This window comes from Puma concolor, chromosome C1, assembly GCF_028749965.1.
Source record: "Puma concolor isolate L17-30 chromosome C1, mPumCon1.1.hap2, whole genome shotgun sequence".
Lineage (NCBI taxonomy): Eukaryota > Metazoa > Chordata > Mammalia > Carnivora > Felidae > Puma > Puma concolor.
The window spans coordinates 133,224,617-133,246,210 of NC_141674.1; the positions used below are offsets into that span (position 1 = coordinate 133,224,617).

The 21,594-nt window shown below is 38.0% G+C and overlaps 1 protein-coding gene and 1 pseudogene across 5 annotated transcripts in view; one reads left to right on the forward strand and one right to left on the reverse strand.

The window, feature by feature from the left end:
- Positions 1-21,594, reverse strand: part of LRP1B (LDL receptor related protein 1B) — a 1,907,075-nt gene that overhangs the window by 865,904 nt on the left and 1,019,577 nt on the right. The gene's annotated exons all lie outside the window — the stretch shown is intronic.
- Positions 1,669-20,286, forward strand: LOC147578446 (large ribosomal subunit protein eL8 pseudogene; annotated as a pseudogene). Its single transcript, XR_015255197.1, has 2 exons — positions 1,669-2,026; positions 18,929-20,286. The product of XR_015255197.1 is annotated as a large ribosomal subunit protein eL8 pseudogene (transcript).

A 21,594-nucleotide genomic window follows, 5' to 3' on the forward strand; every position in this document is an offset into this window, starting at 1 on the left:
GGGAATGGTTACTTATTTAAAACAACAAAAACAGGGAGAAAATACTCAATTTCTAAGAAGTATTCTGCAATACTGGTCCTTTTCACTTATTACAGCTCTCCATAGAGTAATAGACATTCTAGAAAAACAAGCATTTAACCCACTGTAGACAAGTGGATACTAGTATTTAAATTTTTAAAGAAATCAACCAAATACTGTCTTCTTATAATGTAATCAAACCCTCAATGAAATAAGTAGATTTTGCTTCATTATTCTCTATTGAGAATCTAATGGAAAAGGCTTTGGGGATGTGACTTTTGGTCTATTCCTTTTGAAAGTGAATTGAAGGGTCAAATAGATCTTTTTCTTTAATGCTGGATTCACTCATCTCTAAAATGGGTATCATATTTAGATTGAAACATGAAATTGACCATATTGGACCATTTTAAACCTACACAAAGGGCAATATTTGATTTGATTATATCAAATAATAAATCTTTTCTGACATATTTTCTAAACTCTGTAGCTATCTGTTATAAATTAGGTTATGAAATAAAACTGGCATAAATTGTCATTATCTAGATATTATCTATCTAGTATTTTTACTTTTAACTCTAAAGTTTTATAATTTTATGATTCTAAAGTAGGCTCATCATTTTGCTTTTGGATCTGAAATGAAGAAAATGTGAAACCAAGGCAACTCCTTCCTCAGACAGAATAACTTTTATTTTACTTTACTTATTTTGCTTCATTAGTCTAGGCTAAGCTTTGAGAATCCTGACAGGGCTTCAGAACAAGTAGTTATAGTCAGAAAACACCAGATATTAATTAAGATGCCCCTCAATTAACTTCACATTATAGAGTCTACCATGATTATACACTGGAATTTTGACCAAATAGCTTTTGACAAAGAGGAAAACATAATGTTAATTGCCTTATTGGGACTTTTTAAGGGTTACTTCTGAGTTAAGCAATTTATATATTTTAGAGAGCACAGCCCTTAAAAGAGAGTTGGTTTGGAATCAAATCCAAAAATGTGTTTATCAGCTATGAGATATTGGCAAGGTATTAAACCTTGTCTAAGAGGTTAAGAAACCTCAGTTTCTTCATCTGTGAAATGGAAAAGTGAAGGGTAAAGCTTAACAGATTTCTTTTCAGATTGAAAAGCAATAATCCATGAGTGTTAAACTATGCCTTGGTTAACAGCATCTAAAATCCTACTGTAAATTGGATATTTCAGAGCTACCATGGTAGACCATATTTGAAGGATTTACAACATCATCCCATCTAAACTCTGTCTCGGAAAGGATCACTTGACGACTTATGATTAATAATACAGTCAAAGAAACTAAATACAGTAAAACAATGGATTGCGAGTAACTTGTTCTGTGAGTTTCCACAAGATGAGCAAACATTTCTAAGAAATTTTAACTTAACAAATGAGCAATATCTTGCAATATGAGTAGGTGATGTGGAATGTCACTTTATCACAACTGAGCCAAATGTTATTCTCTCTTTCTTGCTTTGGAATTGCAAGTGATTGTCAATACAATGTCATATTTCAGCAAAATACTCAAAAGGAGTCAAAAGCAAGTGTCAGTGGATAGGTTCCTTGTTAAAATGTTTTTTTTTAATGCTTATTTATTTTTGAGAGAGACAGAGCATGAGTGGACGAGGGGCAGAGAAAGATGGAGGCACAGAATCCAAAGCAGGCTCCAGACTCTGAGCTGTTAGCACAGAGCCAGATGCAGTGCTCGAGCCCATGAACTTTGAAATCATAACCTGAAGTCAGAGGTTTTTTTCTTCTTCTGTATCTGATCTCTTGTTGGGCAAGAGAGGACTCCAGACTCATAGTCTGCATCAAAAGGGAAGCCGACGTGGCCAAGAAGCCGACGTGGCCAAGAAGCCGACGTGGCCAAGAAGCCGACGTGGCCAAGAAGCCGACGTGGCCAAGAAGCCGATGTAACTCAAGGACTACAGAACACTGGGGAACAACTAGAGCTTTAAAACAGAAAAAGTGCACCGGATTACAGCCTCTACTGACGAGGTAAGAGAAAAGCAAAACTGTATTAGAATTTGCTGCCATAAAATTTTTGAGAGAATCACTATGGGAGATTCCCTATCCCTAGAACAGAAACAATACATTCATATAGCACTCCTTAAATTATTAATGATTATCCAACAATACTGCCCTTGGTTTCCCGAGCAAGGAAACTTTGATCTAGATATTTGGAAATGAACAGGTAAAACACTAAAGGAACACCGTATGGAAGTCACCAATGTTCTGCCGGAGGTCATTCTTACATGGTCTGTATTTCATATGACTACTCTCCCCCTGAGGTCAGATCATGTTTATGAAGATATAGACCCACCCAAAGTAAATAAAAATTTTTTTTCCAAGGAACCTAAGCCTCCTTATTGTCAGCTAGTCCCTTTGGCACCCCAACATCCAGAGAACACTGGCTCCCCCTTTTGTCATTGGGAAAAATCTAACCTTTTAAAGGAACAAAAGTTTTCCTCTGACATCCTTACCCTGATGCTACAACCTATTAAGAATGCCCTTAGAGTGTTTACAGATGCTTTGGGGAAAACTTACAAGGATTCTTGCCTTTGGAAAACTGGAAAAACTGCGAACATATATGCTGATTTGGCTCTACTCAACATTCAGAACTTTGAGCTATATTATTAGCTATAGAAACCTTCTCCCAACCCTTAAACATTGTCTCCAAGATGTCAAGGAGTAAAGACCACCCACTTCAGATTTCTCCACCAGTGTTCCAGGTAAAAATGAACCATGGGGGACAAATTGGCTTAGGTGGACCCAAACATAAGTTTGTTGGTTTGAAATAGACCTGTTATCAAAGGTCAAACAAGCTCATGTTATGACTTAAAGTAATAACTTTGTCTCAAACTTCTCATGGGTAATTGTTAGGATAGCTTTCAAAGACTTTAGTAAACAAATTTCCCAATAGTTAAATTTTAAATGAAATCTTTTTGACCAATTAGGTTTCTTTGGTATGTTAAGTTACTCTGGAAGCACAAACAAATAAGCCTTTGGTTACATTTGAGTAAATGTTGTGACCATTCTAGAGATTATATGCAATTCCTAGCTTTAATATTTTTTTAATATGAGGTCATCACTTGATATTTTGATTATTGAAGCGTTATGTGCCACAGACATAACTGAATTTCCTTGTCAATTGCATTAGATCTTTTAATCATGTTCATTCATGAGTCTTTTTGTCATAGTTTTGACTCTTGTTGGAAGATTTCTTCACAGCTATAACTTTCAGTAGACAGAGATGATCCTTTCTATTCAAGGAGGCTCTGTTTCCCCTGAACTGTCCCCTTTCATGACTCCCCTATATCTACCCCACCAAAGCAATGTTGACCTATATTTAGGGACATCTTTACACCCTTATTCAGCAGGAAGAAGTTACAGAAGAGAAGACTACCCACCTTCAGCAACCTTAAAGATTTTAAGGGTCAAAATTGTTCAGGGGAGAAATGATGTGGGAAACAAAGGCATAAGGAAATGGCAGATAAAATTAAATTTCCTCATAACCCACAAAGCCAAGAAATTGTAGAACGAAGTGCACAAAATTAAAAATATGTTAAAAAAAAAAAAAAACAAAGATGGGAGAATTATCCATAGCTGTCTACATTACCACCTTAAATTCTCCTCAATTGTGCTATAATCACTTTTAAGTTTTCAAATTTTGACCCTCAAGGACTAACAGCATCTGAGCTACCTTCTTCTAAATTAGATAAAACCTATCACCCTATCGTGCTGGTTCAAAATTCTCACCTGGGGTCGAGGATACGTGTGTTCTTTCAGATTCCAGACCTCTGAGGATTTCCTCTTGGTTGGTGAAGCTATAACATGGCATGGTGGAGACCCTCAGAATATCTTCCAATCAACCAGGACTTCCGGAGAATGACTCTGAATGAGTGACCACCGCTCCCATTTTCCAAGATGGAGGAAGCCTCTTCACGGACTCCACATCCTGAAGCCACTCGACAAATGCAAGTCCTTGCCTCTGATATATGGGGAAGCCTTAAATGCCTGTCTAACTAGGCCGGCATCCTCTTAGAACACAGTGGTATTGCATATACCCTGATTTGCATCTGATGACCATGATCTCCATCACTGGTATTCATTAACCAGGCAAAGTTAAATCATAGGCTTCTTAATCATGGGGATCCTAGCTGTGGTAAGCATCATAACCTCTGCTACCATTGCTGGAATTAGTCTTCACTACACTATCAAATTGAACATGTACTTAATCAATGGATGGTCAAATCCTCCATTCTAAGCTGCCCTGTGATAGAAATGTTAGATGTAACATTACACCAACAACTACAATCCTCCGAAGAACTAAGAAATAAATAGGTCGACTCCTGGTCCTTTTGGAAAGACTTTAACTCTCTCTCTCTTGGCTAATGCCCGTCTCAAATTCTGGATAACTCTGGGAAGTGGAATACTTCTACTGTGCCTCTTTTTATGTCTTTTACAAAATCACCCACCAAAATACCCGACAGCAAAAAAAGGATCGGAAGCTTGTCATGACAGTCCTCGTATGTAAACTTAAGATGAAGAAAAACGAAAAAGGGAGAACTATGGGGAAATAGGTTCTACTTACATAAGGGTTAGAAAAAAAGCTTAGGGCAGAAAGACCCCACCATGGGTTGAAAGCGCCTGAGGTCAAGTAGCGAGATATGGTAATGGAATCACAAGTAACTTGTTATATCACCTGCAGCAAATTACTTTCCATCTGGTGCCAATATACCTTGATCAGAAACTCTGCCCCCCAGAGCTTTTGCTTACACACAATTTAACAATTACTATCTGATTGTTTTCTTCACGTTCACCACGTGTCTAAGATCTTGTTTTCTTCACATTCACCACATGTGTAAGATCTTGAGAGCTCAATAAATATGGAGATGAAACTTCTGTTCAGTGCTCTTGTCTCCTCCGGGACCTTAGCCTGTCTCATATTCAATTCTGCATCCACTCTCTTCCTGGACAAGAGACAACTCCAGACTATGTGACAGCAAACCAATAGTTTACTTGCATAATTTTAATTGTTACGTATTTTGGAGATAGGCACTTTAACTGCTTTTCCTCATAATTTTCTAGCTTCACTTAAACTGCTTTTCTCTCTTTAGTCCCTTCTTAAATGCTTTTGCCAAGGAAAAAGATCTTCCTCTGTCCCATGGTCCCTCTAGTTGGACTAAGAATCAAATTGACAGGAGATAGATTAACAGGAGAAAATCAAATTTAATAGTCGTATGCACAGGGAGTTGGGGAGGTGTGTGTGTGGGGGGGTGTGTTGGGGAATTCACACAGACATGAAATTCCAAAGCCAATGAGGCATCATGAAGCTTATATGAGCTAAGGAAATGGGTGGGGGCCTGAAGATAATCCAGGGGAGAAAGCTTATTAACAAGAAGAGGGAAAGAGATATTTGAAAAAACAAGATTGTTCTATTATGTCCTTATGTTCTATTAAGGAATTCTAAGATGAATTCCTTCAGTAAAAGGGTCCTTTGTTAATACTTCTCTTACTGTATCAGGATTTCCTTTCCAGGGTAAATTTACATAGTTATGGGGAAGGCAGAGAAAGAGCCTTTCCTGCATCTGCTGGGTTTTCCTTACTTTTAACTTGAAATAGTCTTTATGCCAAAATGGCACCTTTGGGGGTAGCCTGCCCTGGTTCCCTACATTTTACTATTTGAAATAATGGAAGAGAAAAAGTTTGAATAAGAGATAGACATATTTCCTAATGATCTGGCAAACTTGATGTGGCATGTCTCAGTTGGGATTATTCTAAAAGTAATGGAATAAATTCTTAGCTCTTTTCAGAATGTTAAGACAATTGTACCTGTTTTATTTATTTATTTTTTCCAACAGAAAATAACTGAAGGAGAGAAAATGAGAAAGGGAGAAGGAAGGAGGGACAAAGGACAGAGGGATAGAAGGACAGAGAAACAGAAAATAAAGCACATTTCTTTATTTTTCCATTTTAAGTCTATTTAGAAACAAAACAAAAATTTCCTAAAATATGAGAGCATAAATAGAAGTGGTGGCAAAGAAAGAGCCAAGAGAGGTCAGTGAAACAAAATACAGCTTGGTAATCTCACCAAATTTAGGAATATGTATTCATTATTTATGTAAATTTGATTCCTGAGGTCACTAATACGACTTACAAAATGTCACTTTTGCTTACTTCTTCTCCCTTTTTTTTTAAATTTTTTTTTTCAACGTTTATTTATTTTTGGGACAGAGAGAGACAGAGCATGAACGGGGGAGGGGCAGAGAGAGAGGGAGACACAGAATCGGAAACAGGCTCCAGGCTCTGAGCCATCAGCCCAGAGCCCGACGCGGGGCTCGAACTCACGGACCGCGAGATCGTAACCTGACTGAAGTCAGACGCTTAACCGACTGCGCCACCCAGGCGCCCCTCCCTTTCTTCTTTCTCCCTCCCTGAGAAAATTATAATAGCTGGAAGTTTCTCTTCCTTCTCTCCCTTTAGGTATATGAAATTCCAGGACAATTCTACACAGTCTAACAGTTAACTGGGAAGCACCACATTATCTCACTCAGCTTTCTTGTGTATTTTGTGATTTGTAGATGCCAAAATGATATATTACCCACCAAATGTAGGAAAGAAGGCTTTTATGAAACTCAAACAAATATAAGACAGAATATAGTACTTCTCTATCCTTTGAGGTATCTAGCCCTGTTAGTTTATCTTTATGTAGATGTTCTATGATACTGCAGTTTCCTCTTACTTTTATACCCAGTTTTATAGTTCCAAGGTCATCCTTTTCATTGCATTAAAACCTTACTTTGTGATATGACTCACCTATTTTGGTCCCATTGTAGCTTAGAGAATGTCCCCAGCCTCCCTATTTTTCTTCTTTTTTATATTGTTTAGACTGGGATCAAGAAACCCTATTATATGACTGAATAAGTGAAGGGACAAATGAAAAAGACAGAAACAGACACCTTGAAAGAACAAATTAAAAGGCACAAAATGATCCCATTCAACCTTATATTGACCCATACTTTTACATATTTTGCAGGATATTTAAAAACAGCTTTGTGAATTTAATATGTAAGGAAGGGACCCATGTTGTTTCTATTTTATTGCTATACATATTTTCAGAAAGGTGGGAGCGATGGATTTTATACATGCACACAGTAAGGTCACAAAATAAGCAATATCTGTTTTCTGGATCACTAATTTTTCAGTTTCCCTTTTCTAGGTTGTAAGTCTAGTGAGCCAGAAAATCAAATATATATTTGTCACAATCACCACCTAGGTGCTTGAGTAAATAAAAAAATTAAGGATATAGAAAGGAAAAGGGGAAACGATGTTTCTAAGGAATTAAATAGTGGTGAAGGAATACAGTTTAAATCAAAGTAGCTAGAGAATGAGAAATCATGAAAAACATATGAATGCCCAGGACAACAATCTTCTTGGGAGACAATGGAAAGAATTACCTTAAAGTTAAGAACAGGAATGAAAATACCTGAACAATTGTGTTATAAACAAATTTGCTGTGCGGACTCCTTCATACTAGCAGGATGCTAGAAGCACCTGTCCAGAGCTTACAAGAGTCATGCCTTATGTCTCTCCTTCCTCTTCCTTGAAAATGTTATGTAATAAGGATAGGACATAGGCACAGTTACAGCAGTGTGTGTACATAGTGTATTTTCCTTTGACAAGGAAAGGTAAACCTATGCATGGGCAGGTTATTCCAGAATGTTGAAATATTCTAAGATGGAAAAACACAGAAGAAAGGAACTGCACTTCAAAGCTCATGGCTTCTATTGCTAGTCATTCTTTTATTCTTGTTGTCTTCTATTTTGTGGATATTCATTTAGCCTGCAGCCAGAATGACCCTTTAACATATCTATTGACTTCCTCCACTGATTTGTCCTTGCACAATGGAGGCACATGCTATCTTTCCTGATAAGTTCTAACTATGAACTGGCTGCAATGTAACAACCCAGGGGTATTGTGTCCCGCACTGATATTGTAGCTAGCAGATAGGATATAACCACCAAATAAGAGCACCTCATTCCATGTGGGTGGAGGAAAAACAGAAAAGTGGAGCTGATTTAATACTGATGCATATGTAGACCTGTTCACTATGCACTTGATTACTATTTAGGTCGAGTATCTGCAAGAAACTCAAATTTCACAAACCTAGGCTCTCAGCCCATAATATTCTGCCCATACCATTTTTCTGTCCCCTATTTGAACCCAGGAAAAGTCTCTACTGAGTTTTTAAACTGCAATATTGGTCTGTCATCAATAACATTCTCTGTTTTTAACCTCCTAACATTTCTTTCAGCATTTTATTCTTCCTGAAACCTGATTCTCCCTTGAGGACATTGGCTCCCCTGAGCTTTTTCAATTGATAACTGTTTTCTATCCACACCCTTCTTTTCCCCCTTACTATTTGAGTCTGGCAATTTTTAATTTCTGCATTCTGCAATTTCCAGATAATTTTCCCTTCTCCATCCCTAAAAGGTACATGCCCTTTGATCTGTCCTCTGATTAAGTTATCCATTATCCTTGTTGCAGTTCTTTCCTGACTCAGGTCAGGAATGTCCTTGAGATTTCTTATTCTTTCCCTACCACTTCTCCAATGATTTCAGTACATATGAAGATAATTTTTCCAATACACTAGTGCCTTGGATCTTTGACCTTTTCTCCTCAAATGATAACTTTCTCCCCCATATCTCAATCAGCCTCTCTCATGATTATATCTGAGCTTGTCATTACTAAAATATGTAATCTCTCTACAATTTTAATTTCCAGTATCCCATTTTATGAACACAATCTTCCATTCTTTCAGCTTAGTTAATTTAGTACTTCACCTCTACAAGCCTTCAACCCTTGAGATCGTTAATCCATTTTCTTTTTAATTTTTTTTTTTTATTTATATATGAAATTTATTGTCAAATTGGTTTCCATACAACACCCAGTGCTCATCCCAAAAGGTGCCCTCCTCAGTACCCATCACCCACCCTCTCCTCCCTCCCACCCCCCATCAACCCTTAGTTTGTTCTCAGTTCTCAACAGTCTCTTATGCTTTGGCTCTCTCCCACTCTAACCTCTTTTTTTTTTTTTTTTTTTGTTCCCCTCCCCCATGGGTTTCTCTTAAGTTTCTCAGGATCCACATAAGAGTGAAACCATATGGTATCTGTCTTTCTCTGTATGGCTTATTTCACTTAGCATCACACTCTCCAGTTCCATCCACGTTGCTACAAAAGGCCATATTTCATTTTTTCTCATTGCCACGTAGTACTCCATTGTGTATATAAACCACAATTTCTTTATCCATTCATCAGTTGATGGACATTTAGGCTCTTTCCATAATTTGGCTATTGTTGAGAGTGCTGCTATGAACATTGGGGTACAAGTGCCCCTATGCATCAGTACTCCTGTGTCCCTTGGATAAATTCCTAGCAGTGCTATTGCTGGGTCATAGGGTAGGTCTATTTTTAATTTTCTGAGGAACCTCCACACTGCTTTCCAGAGCGGCTGCACCAATTTGCATTCCCACCAACAGTGCAAGAGGGTTCCCGTTTCTCCACATCCTCTCCAGCATCTATAGTCTCCTGATTTGTTCATTTTGGCCACTCTGACTGGCGTGAGGTGATATCTGAGTGTGGTTTTGATTTGTATTTCCCTGATAAGGAGCGACGCTGAACATCTTTTCATGTGCCTGTTGGCCATCCGGATATCTTCTTTAGAGAAATGTCTATTCATGTTTTCTGCCCATTTCTTCACTGGGTTATTTGCTTTTCGGGTGTGGAGTTTGGTGAGCTCTTTATAGATTTTGGATACTAGCCCTTTGTCCGATATGTCATTGGCAAATATCTTTTCCCATTCCGTTGGTTGCCTTTTAGTTTTGTTGGTTGTTTCCTTTGCTGTGCAGAAGCTTTTTATCTTCATAAGGTCCCAGGAATTCACTTTTGCTTTTAATTCCCTTGCCTTTGGGGATGTGTCGAGTAAGAGATTGCTACAGCTGAGGTCAGAGAGGTCTTTTCCTGCTTTCTCCTCTAAGGTTTTGATGGTTTCCTGTCTCACATTCAGGTCCTTTATCCATTTTGAGTTTATTTTTGTGAATGGTGTGAGAAAGTGGTCTAGTTTCAACCTTCTGCATGTTGCTGTCCAGTTCTCCCAGCACCATTTGTTAAAGAGACTTTTTTCCATTGGATGTTCTTTCCTGCTTTGTCAAAGATGAGTTGGCCGTACGTTTGTGGGTCTAGTTCCGGGGTTTCTATTCTATTCCATTGGTCTATGTGTCTGTTTTGGTGCCAATACCATGCTGTCTTGATGATGACAGCTTTGTAGTAGAGGCTAAAGTCTGGGATTGTGATGCCTCCTGCTTTGGTCTTCTTCTTCAAAATTACTTTGGCTATTCGGGGCCTTTTGTGGTTCCATATGAATTTTAGGATTGCTTGTTCTAGTTTCGAGAAGAATGCTGGTGCAATTTTGATTGGGACTGCATTGAATGTGTAGATAGCTTTGGGTAGTATTGACATTTTGACAATATTTATTCTTCCAATCCATGAGCAGGGAATGTCTTTCCATTTCTTTAAATCTTCTTCAATTACCTTCATAAGCTTTCTATAGTTTTCAGCATACAGATCCTTTACATCTTTGGTTAGATTGATTCCTAGGTATTTTATGCTTCTTGGTGCAATTGTGAATGGGATCAGTTTCTTGATTTGTCTTTCTGTAGCTTCATTGTTAGTGTATAAGAATGCAACTGATTTCTGTACATTGATTTTGTATCCTGCAACTTTGCTGAATTCATGTATCAGTTCTAGCAGACTTTTGGTGGAGTCTATCGGATTTTCCATGTATAATATCATGTCATCTGCAAAGAGCGAAAGCTTGACTTCATCTTTGCCAATTTTGACGCCTTTGATTTCCTTTTGTTGTCTGATTGCTGATGCTAGAACTTCCAGCACTATGTTAAACAACAGCGGTGAGAGTGGGCATCCCTGTCGTGTTCCTGATCTCAGGGAAAAAGCTCTCAGTTTTTCCCCGTTGAGGATGATGTTAGCTGTGGGCTTTTCATAAATGGCTTTTATGATCTTTAAGTATGTTCCTTCTATCCCGACTTTCTCAAGAGTTTTTATTAAGAAAGGGTGCTGGATTTTGTCAAAGGCCTTTTCTGCATCGATTGACAGGATCATATGGTTCTTCTCTTTTTTTTTGTTAATGTGATGTATCACGTTGATTGATTTGCGAATGTTGAACCAGCCCTGCATCCCAGGAATGAATCCCACTTGATCATGGTGAATAATTCTTTTTATATGCCGTTGAATTCGATTTGCTAGTATCTTATTGAGAATTTTTGCATCCATATTCATCAGGGATATTGGCCTGTAGTTCTCTTTTTTTACTGGGTCTCTGTCTGGTTTAGGAATCAAAGTCATACTGGCTTCATAGAATGAGTCTGGAAGTTTTCCTTCCCTTTCTATTTCTTGGAATAGCTTGAGAAGGATAGGTATTATCTCTGCTTTAAACGTCTGGTAGAACTCCCCTGGGAAGCCATCTGGTCCTGGACTCTTATTTGTTGGGAGATTTTTGATAACCGATTCAATTTCTTCGCTGGTGATGGGTCTGTTCAAGCTTTCTATTTCCTCCTGATTGAGTTTTGGAAGAGTGTGGGTGTTCAGGAATTTGTCCATTTCTTCTAGGTTGTCCAATTTGTTGGCATATAATTTTTCATAGTATTCCCTGATAATTGTTTGTATCTCTGAGGGATTGGTTGTAATAATTCCATTTTCATTCATGATTTTATCTATTTGGGTCATCTCCCTTTTCTTTTTGAGAAGCCTGGCTAGAGGTTTGTCAATTTTGTTTATTTTTTCAAAAAACCAACTCTTGGTTTCATTGATCTGCTCTACAGTTTTTTTAGATTCTATATTGTTTATTTCTGCTCTGATCTTTATTATTTCTCTTCTTCTGCTGGGTTTAGGCTGCCTTTGCTGTTCTGCTTCTATTTCCTTTAGGTGTGCTGTTAGATTTTGTATTTGGGATTTTTCTTGTTTCTTGAGATAGGCCTGGATTGCAATGTATTTTCCTCTCAGGACTGCCTTTGCTGCGTCCCAAAGCGTTTGGATTGTTGTATTTTCATTTTCGTTTGTTTCCATATATTTTTTAATTTCTTCTCTAATTGCCTGGTTGACCCACTCATTCGTTAGTAGGGTGTTCTTTAACCTCCATGCTTTTGGAGGTTTTCCAGACTTTTTTCTGTGGTTGATTTCAAGCTTCATAGCGTTGTGGTCTGAAAGTATGCATGGTATGATTTCAATTCTTGTAAACTTATGAAGGGCTGTTTTGTGACCCAGTATATGATCCATCTTGGAGAATGTTCCATGTGCACTCGAGAAGAAAGTATATTCTTTTGCTTTGGGATGCAGAGTTCTAAATATATCTGTCAAGTCCATCTGATCCAATGTCTCATTCAGGGCCCTTGTTTCTTTATTGACCGTGTGTCTAGATGATCTATCCATTTCTGTAAGTGGGGTGTTAAAGTCCCCTGCAATCACCACATTCTTATCAATAAGGTTGCTTATGTTTATGAGTAATTGTTTTATATATTTGGGCGCTCCGGTATTCGGCGCATAGACATTTATAATTGTTAGCTCTTCCTGATGGATAGACCCTGTCACTATTATATAATGTCCTTCTTCATCTCTTGTTACAGCCTTTAATTTAAAGTCTAGTTTGTCTGATATAAGGATGGCTACTCCAGCTTTCTTTTGGCTTCCAGTAGCATGATAAATAGTTCTCCATCCCCTCACTCTCAATCTAAAGGTGTCCTCAGGTCTAAAATGAGTCTCTTGTAGACAGCAAATAGATGGGTCTTGTTTTTTTATCCATTCTGATACCCTATGTCTTTTGGTTGGCGCATTTAATCCATTTACATTCAGTGTTATTATAGAAAGATATGGGTTTAGAGTCATTGTGATGTCTGTATGTTTTATGCTTGTAGTGATGTCTCTGGTACTTTGTCTCACAGGGTCCCCCTTAGGATCTCTTGGAGGGCTGGTTTAGTGGTGACAAATTCCTTCAGTTTTTGTTTGTTTGGGAAGACCTTTATCTCTCCTTCTATTCTAAATGACAGACTTGCTGGATAAAGGATTCTCGGCTGCATATTTTTTCTGTCTAGCACACTGAAAATCTCGTGCCAATTCTTTCTGGCCTGCCAAGTTTCAAAAGAGAGATCAGTCACGAGTCTTATAGGTCTCCCTTTATATGTGAGGGCACGTTTACCCCTTGCTGCTTTCAGAATTTTCTCTTTATCCTTGTATTTTGCCAGTTTCACTATGATATGTCGTGCAGAAGATCGATTCAAGTTACGTCTGAAGGGAGTTCTCTGTGCCTCTTGGATTTCAATGCCTTTTTCCTTCCCTAGTTCAGGGAAGTTCTCAGCTATTATTTCTTCAAGTACCCCTTCAGCACCTTTCCCTCTCTCTTCCTCCTCTGGGATACCAATGATGCGTATATTATTTCTTTTTAGTGTATCACTTAGTTCTCTAATTTTCCCCTCATATTCCTGGATTTTTTTATCCCTCTTTTTCTCAGCTTCCTCTTTTTCCATAACTTTATCTTCTAGTTCACCTATTCTCTCCTCTGCCTCTTCAATCCGAGCCGTGGTGGTTTCCATTTTGTTATGCATTTCGTTTAAAGCGTTTTTCAGCTCCTCGTGACTGTTCCTTAGTCCCTTGATCTCTGTAGCAAGAGATTCTCTGCTGTCAGCTATACTGTTTTCAAGCCCAGCGATTAATTTGATGACTATTATTCTAAATTCACTTTCTGTTATATTATTTAAATCCTTTTTGATCAGCTCATTAGCTGTTGTTATTTCCTGGAGATTCTTCTGAGGGGAATTCTTCCGCTTGGTCATTTTGGATAGTCCCTGGCGTGGTGAGGACCTGCAGGGCACTTCCCCTGTGCTGTGGTGTATAACTGGAGTTGGTGGGCGGAGCCGCAGTCAGACCTGATGTCTGCCCCCAGCCCACCGCTGGGGCCACAGTCAGACTGGTGCGTGCCTTCTCTTCCCCTCTCCTAGGGGCGGGATTCACTGTGGGGTGGGGTGGTCCGTCTGGGCTACTTGCACACTGCCAGGCTTGTGATGCTGGGGATCTGGCGTCTTAGCTGGGGTGGGTAGGCAAGGTGCACAGGGGCAGGAGGGGCAGGCTTAGCTTGCTTCTCCTTAGGTGATCCACTTCAGGAGGGGCCCTGTGGCAGCAGGAGGGAGTCAGATCCGCTGCCGGAGGTTTGGCTCCGCAGAAGCGCAGAGTTGGGTGTTTGCGCGGAGCGAGCAAGTTCCCTGGCAGGAACTGGTTCTCTTTGGGATTTTGGCTGGGGGATGGGCGGGGAAGATGGCGCTGGCGAGCACCTTTGTTCCCCACCAAACTGAGCTCTGTCGTCCGGGGGCTCAGCAGCTCTCCTTCCCTTTGTCCTCCAGCCTTCCCGCTTTCTGAGCAGAGCTGTTAACTTATGACTTCCCAGACGCTAAGTCGCGCTTGCTGTCGGAACACAGTCCGTCAGGCCCCTCCGCTTTTTGCAAGCCAGACTCGGGGGCTCTGCTTGGCCGGCGAGCCGCCCCTCCGCCCCGGCTCCCTCCCGCCAGTCCGTGGAGCACGCACCGCCTCGCCGCCCTTCCTACCCTCTTCCGTGGGCCTCTCGTCTGCGCTTGGCTCCGGCGACTCCGTTCTGCTAATCCTCTGGTGGTTTTCTGGGTTATTTAGGCAGGTGTAGGTGGAATCTAAGTGATCAGCAGGACGCGCGGTGAGCCCAGCGTCCTCCTACGCCGCCATCTTCCTCTTGTCTCTCTTTTTAATTTTTTAAATGCTTATTTATTTTTGAGAGAGAGAGAAAGAGAGAGCACGAGAGCAAGTGGGGGGAGGAACAGAGAGAGAAGGAGATAGAATCTGAAGCAGTCTCCAGGCTCCAAGTTGTTAGCACAGAGCCCGATGCAGGGCTCGAACTCACAGACCTGAGCCAAAGTTGGACATGTAACTGACTGAGCCATCAAGGATCCCCACACTAATCCATTTTCAATTGTCCTGTCCTTACTTCCCCTATACCCTTACTTTCTTTGATAACCAGTTTAAATCCTATGCCCAATCATTTATTTACTCCATTGAATGCACCCTCAACTTCCATATCTCTGTTTGTGCTTCAGTTATGCAACAAGTGAATATGGTTGGAAGAAAAAAAAAAAAACAAAACAAAATCAAGCTAAATAGTATAAGCTAGCAAAGTGTGTCATTCCAAAATATGCCACTTTGGCATAGGATTATTTTGACCTGGAGGCTATTAAGTAGATACAAGGAAAGTTCTTTGACTTCCCTCTATTTACCTAAAACCAGGAGATAAGTTTGCAAAGGTGTCTTCCCTCCCCTGTCTACTCTTCTCTACCAAGAAGCATAAAATTTTATTACAGGAGACTTTAGGCCTTTATCAGCTTGAGAGACAACACCAGAGGATTCTACATAACAAACTTTACTAACTAGCCCTTATCTTCCATACATTTGCCTTCCCACAACATGCTACCTCCAAGACTCAAAGTATTTTTCCTTTGTCTTATCTCTTGTATAAAAATGTATTGTTATATTGCTAAAATGTTATTATAAACTCAAATTTTAACCAACCCTCATTTACTCAACCCTGAGTTTCTCTCACATGGATATAAGGTACACAGGTAAATAAACTTCCCTTTTGCTCTTCTTAACCTGTCTTTTGTTATAGAGCCCCAGGCAAAAACCTGGAAGGGTAGAAGGAAAATATTTTTTCTTCCTTCCTAATAGTCTCATTTTACATTTATGATCATAATCTCAGTAATCACAGAAATTATACTGTATTTCTCTAGTTTACTCTCTCTCTTACTCTTTTGGATAGTGCTATTTAAAACATGGTCCCTGGCCTACAGACAGTCTGAAATGTTTGCTACTAACTTGCAAGATATGTAGTGGAGTTTAAAGAAAGCATTTGTGATATTTTATACCAATTTGCTCATCAGCTAGACCCCAAGACCTGATCTTTACTCCCCACCTGCTTATACTCACTGACCTTTGTGCCACATTTTTCCTTAAGCTATCTCTAGCCTATCTCTTAACTCAGGCAGATGGAAAGTGAAACCATCCCTCCAGTGACAGCAACTGCCCTGACAAGACCTCCAGGCTGCCCAGACCTCCCAGACCACCCAGTACAGTTTAAGCTCAACGCGTGAATGCAACCTGTGGAGATGGACCATGGAGTGACCTCTCGAATGGCCACCTTTATCTCTTTATAATACTAAAATCTCTACCCAAAGAGTCGCACCAGCTTCATTTACATAACATATAACGTATGTAGAGACATGCTTCTTTTGGGTACATGTGTGACTATATGCCTGCTTCTATATATGATGACAAGGCTTCTCTATCCAAATATTCATCCCACGCCTCAACAAAAGGATTCCCTTGCTTGATGAGTCAGCTTTGGAAACCACTCCCGTGATCTCTTTATTCGCTGAAAATAAAGTTTTGTGTGACGAATCAACCTAGTGCAGTGTCTGACTTACCAAGAAGTGAACTTGCATTGGTTCAGTTATAATTTGACATACTCATTTTACGTCTAATGAATATTTTTTAAATTGGATTTATATTTTATGACTGTTTACATTTTAATTTTTTGAATAATTTTTTTACAATTTCAAATGTATCCCACCACATATTAGGAATCAAAAGAAACAAAAAGAATCTGGTCCTTCACCACAGATAGTTTGAGATATACTATCTTAGATTTATTTTTGATACTCATCTGTCTCAAACAGCTATGGCTTCACTTTCCTATACTTGGCCCCAGCTTCCTATGCAATACGAAGTAGATTTCCACCACCACCAGATCTACTCACCTACCAGTGTCTGTAAACTTTTCTTGTGATATCGTGCTTCAACTACCTATCACTGGTAGAGTACAACTCTTCCATTGTGCACTAGAACCCTTAGCTTCTGGTCTGCTCATAGACATTGCTCCAGCAAGACATCCAAGGTGACTTTATCACCACATTATCAGCCTTCACAGGATCTTTCCCAATGATGTATACATGTACCACAATTTCTTCACCTTAAAAAAAATAATTTCTCTTTACTCCATTTTTTTTCCAGCTACCATTTTTCTCTTTCTTTTTATTCCCTATTATGGCAGAACTCCACAAAATAGCTATTTGAATTTTTGTCAACAATTTCTCTCCTCTCATTCAACCTCTCTTGATGTCATTCCATTCAGACTATACGTAATCTGTTCCCCAAATTTATGTTTCTGATTTCATTCTTTTCTCTCCCTCATTGACTTGGCTCTAGCCATAATGTTCTCCCATGCTATTCCTTAAACATGCCAAGTTTCTTCTATTTTCATAACCTTAGCATTTACTCTTCTATCTTGACTGTTCTTCATAGCTGCATTACTAGCTCCTTCTTTTCCTTAAGTAATTAACAAAGAGATCACTTTGTCATTGAGGGACTTACTTAAACCCACAATACTCCTTCAAACAAAAATTATTACATGTTTCATATACATGTATATTATCATATATATGTATATATTACATTACATAATTAGTTTTCTTGCTGCTGCTGCTGTAATTGTTTTGTGGTTGTTATTTTATTATCACTATCATTATCATTACCTGCATCCTCTCTTTTTGGAATATAAAGTTCATAAGGCAAGACATTGTTACTTGTTTCATTCATTGCACATACACAGCAGCTATTTGACAGAAAAAAAGTATGAAGCAAAACAGGATTACAAGCAAATTATCTAAACATAATACAGATGCTTTAAGAAAATACAATAACCAACATTATATAGTGATGAATAAAATCTGCTTCTATTAAAATCCGGAATTAAGGATACCCGTTATCACTACAATAATAACAATGCTTTATTATTTCTAATTACTTCAGTAAATGCCTAAAAGTATCTATATTGAAAAAGAAGACATAAAAATGTTTACATGCAACTATGAAAAGATGCTTGAATTAACAGATGATTCAGTAAGATGCACAAAAATATGATAAATTTACAAAGTCTATACTTTTCCTACATATTAACTTAATTAGAGTGTAAATGAAAATAAAAATGTCTCATACAAAATGGTACCTCAACTATAAAAAAGAAGAGATAAAAACAAAGCAAGCCATACACACACACACACACACACACACACACACACACACACACACACCACAGTTTCAATGAATAGCTTTACATAATCCCTGAATAAATGGAAAAATAATCATAGGAAGAAAAACAATGTATTACTGTCACAAAGTAAAAGGTATTACAAATTAATAAACATACTAATGCAACTCCAATAAAGATCCCCAAGTGGATTTGATTGAAGATTTTAAGTTCAGAGTGACAAATAGATAACTAAGAAATTATAAAAAGCTTACTTTTCAAAGGAAAAACGTGTAAAGAAAGATATTAAAACTTAATAGGAGGACTATACTCACAGAAGTACAATGGAAACATTCAAATTAAAGATAAAAGATGTCTATTATTACTACTGATACTTAACATTTTTCTGGGGCTAAAAACTAATGCAATTTAAAAAGGGAACAAAATAATAGGCATAACACTAGATATAAATCTGTAAAATTATCATTATTTTCAGTTTTATTTTATATCTAGACAACCCAAGAGACTCAACTAAAAAGTATTATAAATAAGAAGAGAATTCAATAAATAAGCAGGCACAAGATTAACCTAGTAAAGGGAAAATCCTTCCAATATACAAATAACAAAGACTTAGACAATTTACAATATACTAACAGGAAAATGATAAAATGTTTTTTAAAGTGGGAAAAAGCTAATTATGAAGTTCATATGGTTGCTTTCTCTCTCCTCTAGCCATCCAAGATGCCCAAAACAAAGAAGACTAAAGGGAAGAAGGTGGCCTTGGTTCCTGGTGTTGTCAAGAAGCAGGAGGCCAAGAAGGTGGTCAATCCCCTATTTGAGAAAAGGTGCAAGAATTTTGGCAGTGGAGACTACCTTCAGCCTAAAAGGGACCTTACCCACTTTGTCAAATGACCCACTACATCTGGCTGCAGCGACAAAGGTCTAAAAACTGTCTACGAGTGTCTTCCATGTTTAATCAGGTCACCCAGATCTTGGACCACCAAACAGCTACTCAACTACTTAAGCTGGCTCACAAATACAGACCAGAGACAAAGCAAGAGAAGCAGAGACTGTTGGACCTGGGCTGAGAAGAAAGCTGCCAGCAAAGGGGATGTCCCTACTAAGAAGGCACCTGTCCTTTGAGCTGCAGTTAATACTGTTACCACCTTGGTGGAAAACAAGGAGGTTCAACTGGTAGGGACTGCACATGATGTGGATCCCAAACTGGTTGTCTTCCTGCCTGCCCTAAATCGAAAGATAGGGATTCCCTACTACATTATCAAGGACAAGGCCAGGTGGGGCACCTAGTCCCCAAGAAGACCTATACCACAGTCACCTTTACAGTATTTAACTCAGAAGACAAAGGAGCTCTGGCTAGCTGGTAGAAGCAATCAGGACCAATTACAAGGACAAATATGATGAGACCTGCTGTCACTGGGGAGGCAATGATCTGGGTCCAAAGTCGGTGGCTTACATTGCCAAGTTGGAAAAGACAACAGCTAAAGACCTGGCCACCAAACTGGGCTCAGTGTATGCTACTGGATTTTCTGTACATAAAGGTAATAAAAAGTTTTCTTTCAAAAAAACAAAACAAACTAAGGTTCATATAGTTAAATAAACAAGATATAATCAACAAATAAATTCTATAAATATTTCTAGAAAAGATGACAGAATTATTATGCACTAGACCTAATAAGTTGTTAAAATTAATTTTAAATATAGTAATTAAAAGAAATAGATATAGAATTTAATCCTACGTAATGAGACATTAAAGTATTAGAAAAATATGGAATAATTTTAAAAATAATAACATTGTCATGGAGATGTTTCATTTTTATTTTGAAAGCAACTAGAATGACCATAAATTTTTAAAATAAATTTAAAAACTAAAAAAATAAATATAAGGAAAAAAGAATCACAATTAATACAGCCAAACCTGGTATACATTTACAACTCATATAGCAAATACTATTTCTTTAGCATATTAATAGAACAAATTTTTAAAAACAATAGAAAAATGGGCAAATACCAGTGATTGTTAAACCTATGAAAGGTTGCTGACCTTTTATCATGAGAGAAATGAAAGTTAAACCTATGAAAGGTTGCTGACCTTTTATCATGAGAGAAATGAAAGTTAAAATTATACTTAAATACTTTTACACTTAGCAGACTACTAAAGACTAAATGTTGTTAACACAGAGATCCAACATGAGTATAGGTAAACACATCCATGCAATGTTTGTAAAGTTAACTGTTCCAACCTCTATACAGAAATATTTAGAAATGTATATTAAATCTAAAAGATGAGGGGCGCCTGGGTGGCGCAGTCGGTTGAGCGTCCGACTTCAGCCAGGTCACGATCTCGCGGTCCGTGAGTTCGAGCCCCGCGTCAGGCTCTGGGCTGATGGCTCGGAGCCTGGAGCCTGTTTCCGATTCTGTGTCTCCCTCTCTCTCTGCCCCTCCCCCGTTCATGCTCTGTCTCTCTCTGTCCCAAAAATAAATAAAAAACGTTGAAAAAAAATTAAAAAAAAAAATAAATCTAAAAGATGAATAAATTTTATCCCACTGTTCCAAGTTCTAGGAAATTATCCAACAGAGTTGCACTTTTGTGAAATATGTATACCAAGGTATTAATAAAACAAATTATTAGATTAATAAGGTAATCCATATTCAGTGCTTGTAAATCTGTTGTTTTCTTTTGATGATTGGTAAGTTATTTAAAATATACAAGTATACAAAGGTCATAGTCTTTTATATATTGTAAAAATTCTGGAAACATTGAAAATATAAATATACTATGAAAGTAGAAGGCATTATTCTTACATAATAAAAAATTATTTTAAATCAATATGATACATATATTTAGTAAGAGGAAAAGTAAAAATCATCAATAGATGCAAAAAAAAATATTGAAAAATACAACATTTGTTCATGATAAAGACTTCCAACAAAGTGGGCTTAGAGGGAACACACCTCAACATAATAAAGGCCATATATGAAAAACCCACAGCTAAACTCATCCTTAATAGGGAAAAAGTGAGAGCTTTTCCCTGAGGTCAGGACCAAGAAAAGATGTCCATGCTTACCACTTTCATTCAACATATCACTGGAATTAGAATAAATTAACAATTAGATAAAAGGCATCCAAATCGGTAAGGAAGAAGTAAAACTGTCACTATTTGCAGACGACATGATATTATATATAGAAAACCCTCAAGATTCCACTGATAAAACTATTAGAACTAATAAATTCAGTAAACTACAAGATATAAAATTTATGTACAGAAATCTGTTGTGTTTCTATATATTAATAATGAAGCAGCAGGAAGAGAAATTAAGAAAACAATTCTATTTACAATTGCACCAAAAATAATAAAATGCCCAGGAATAAAATTAAT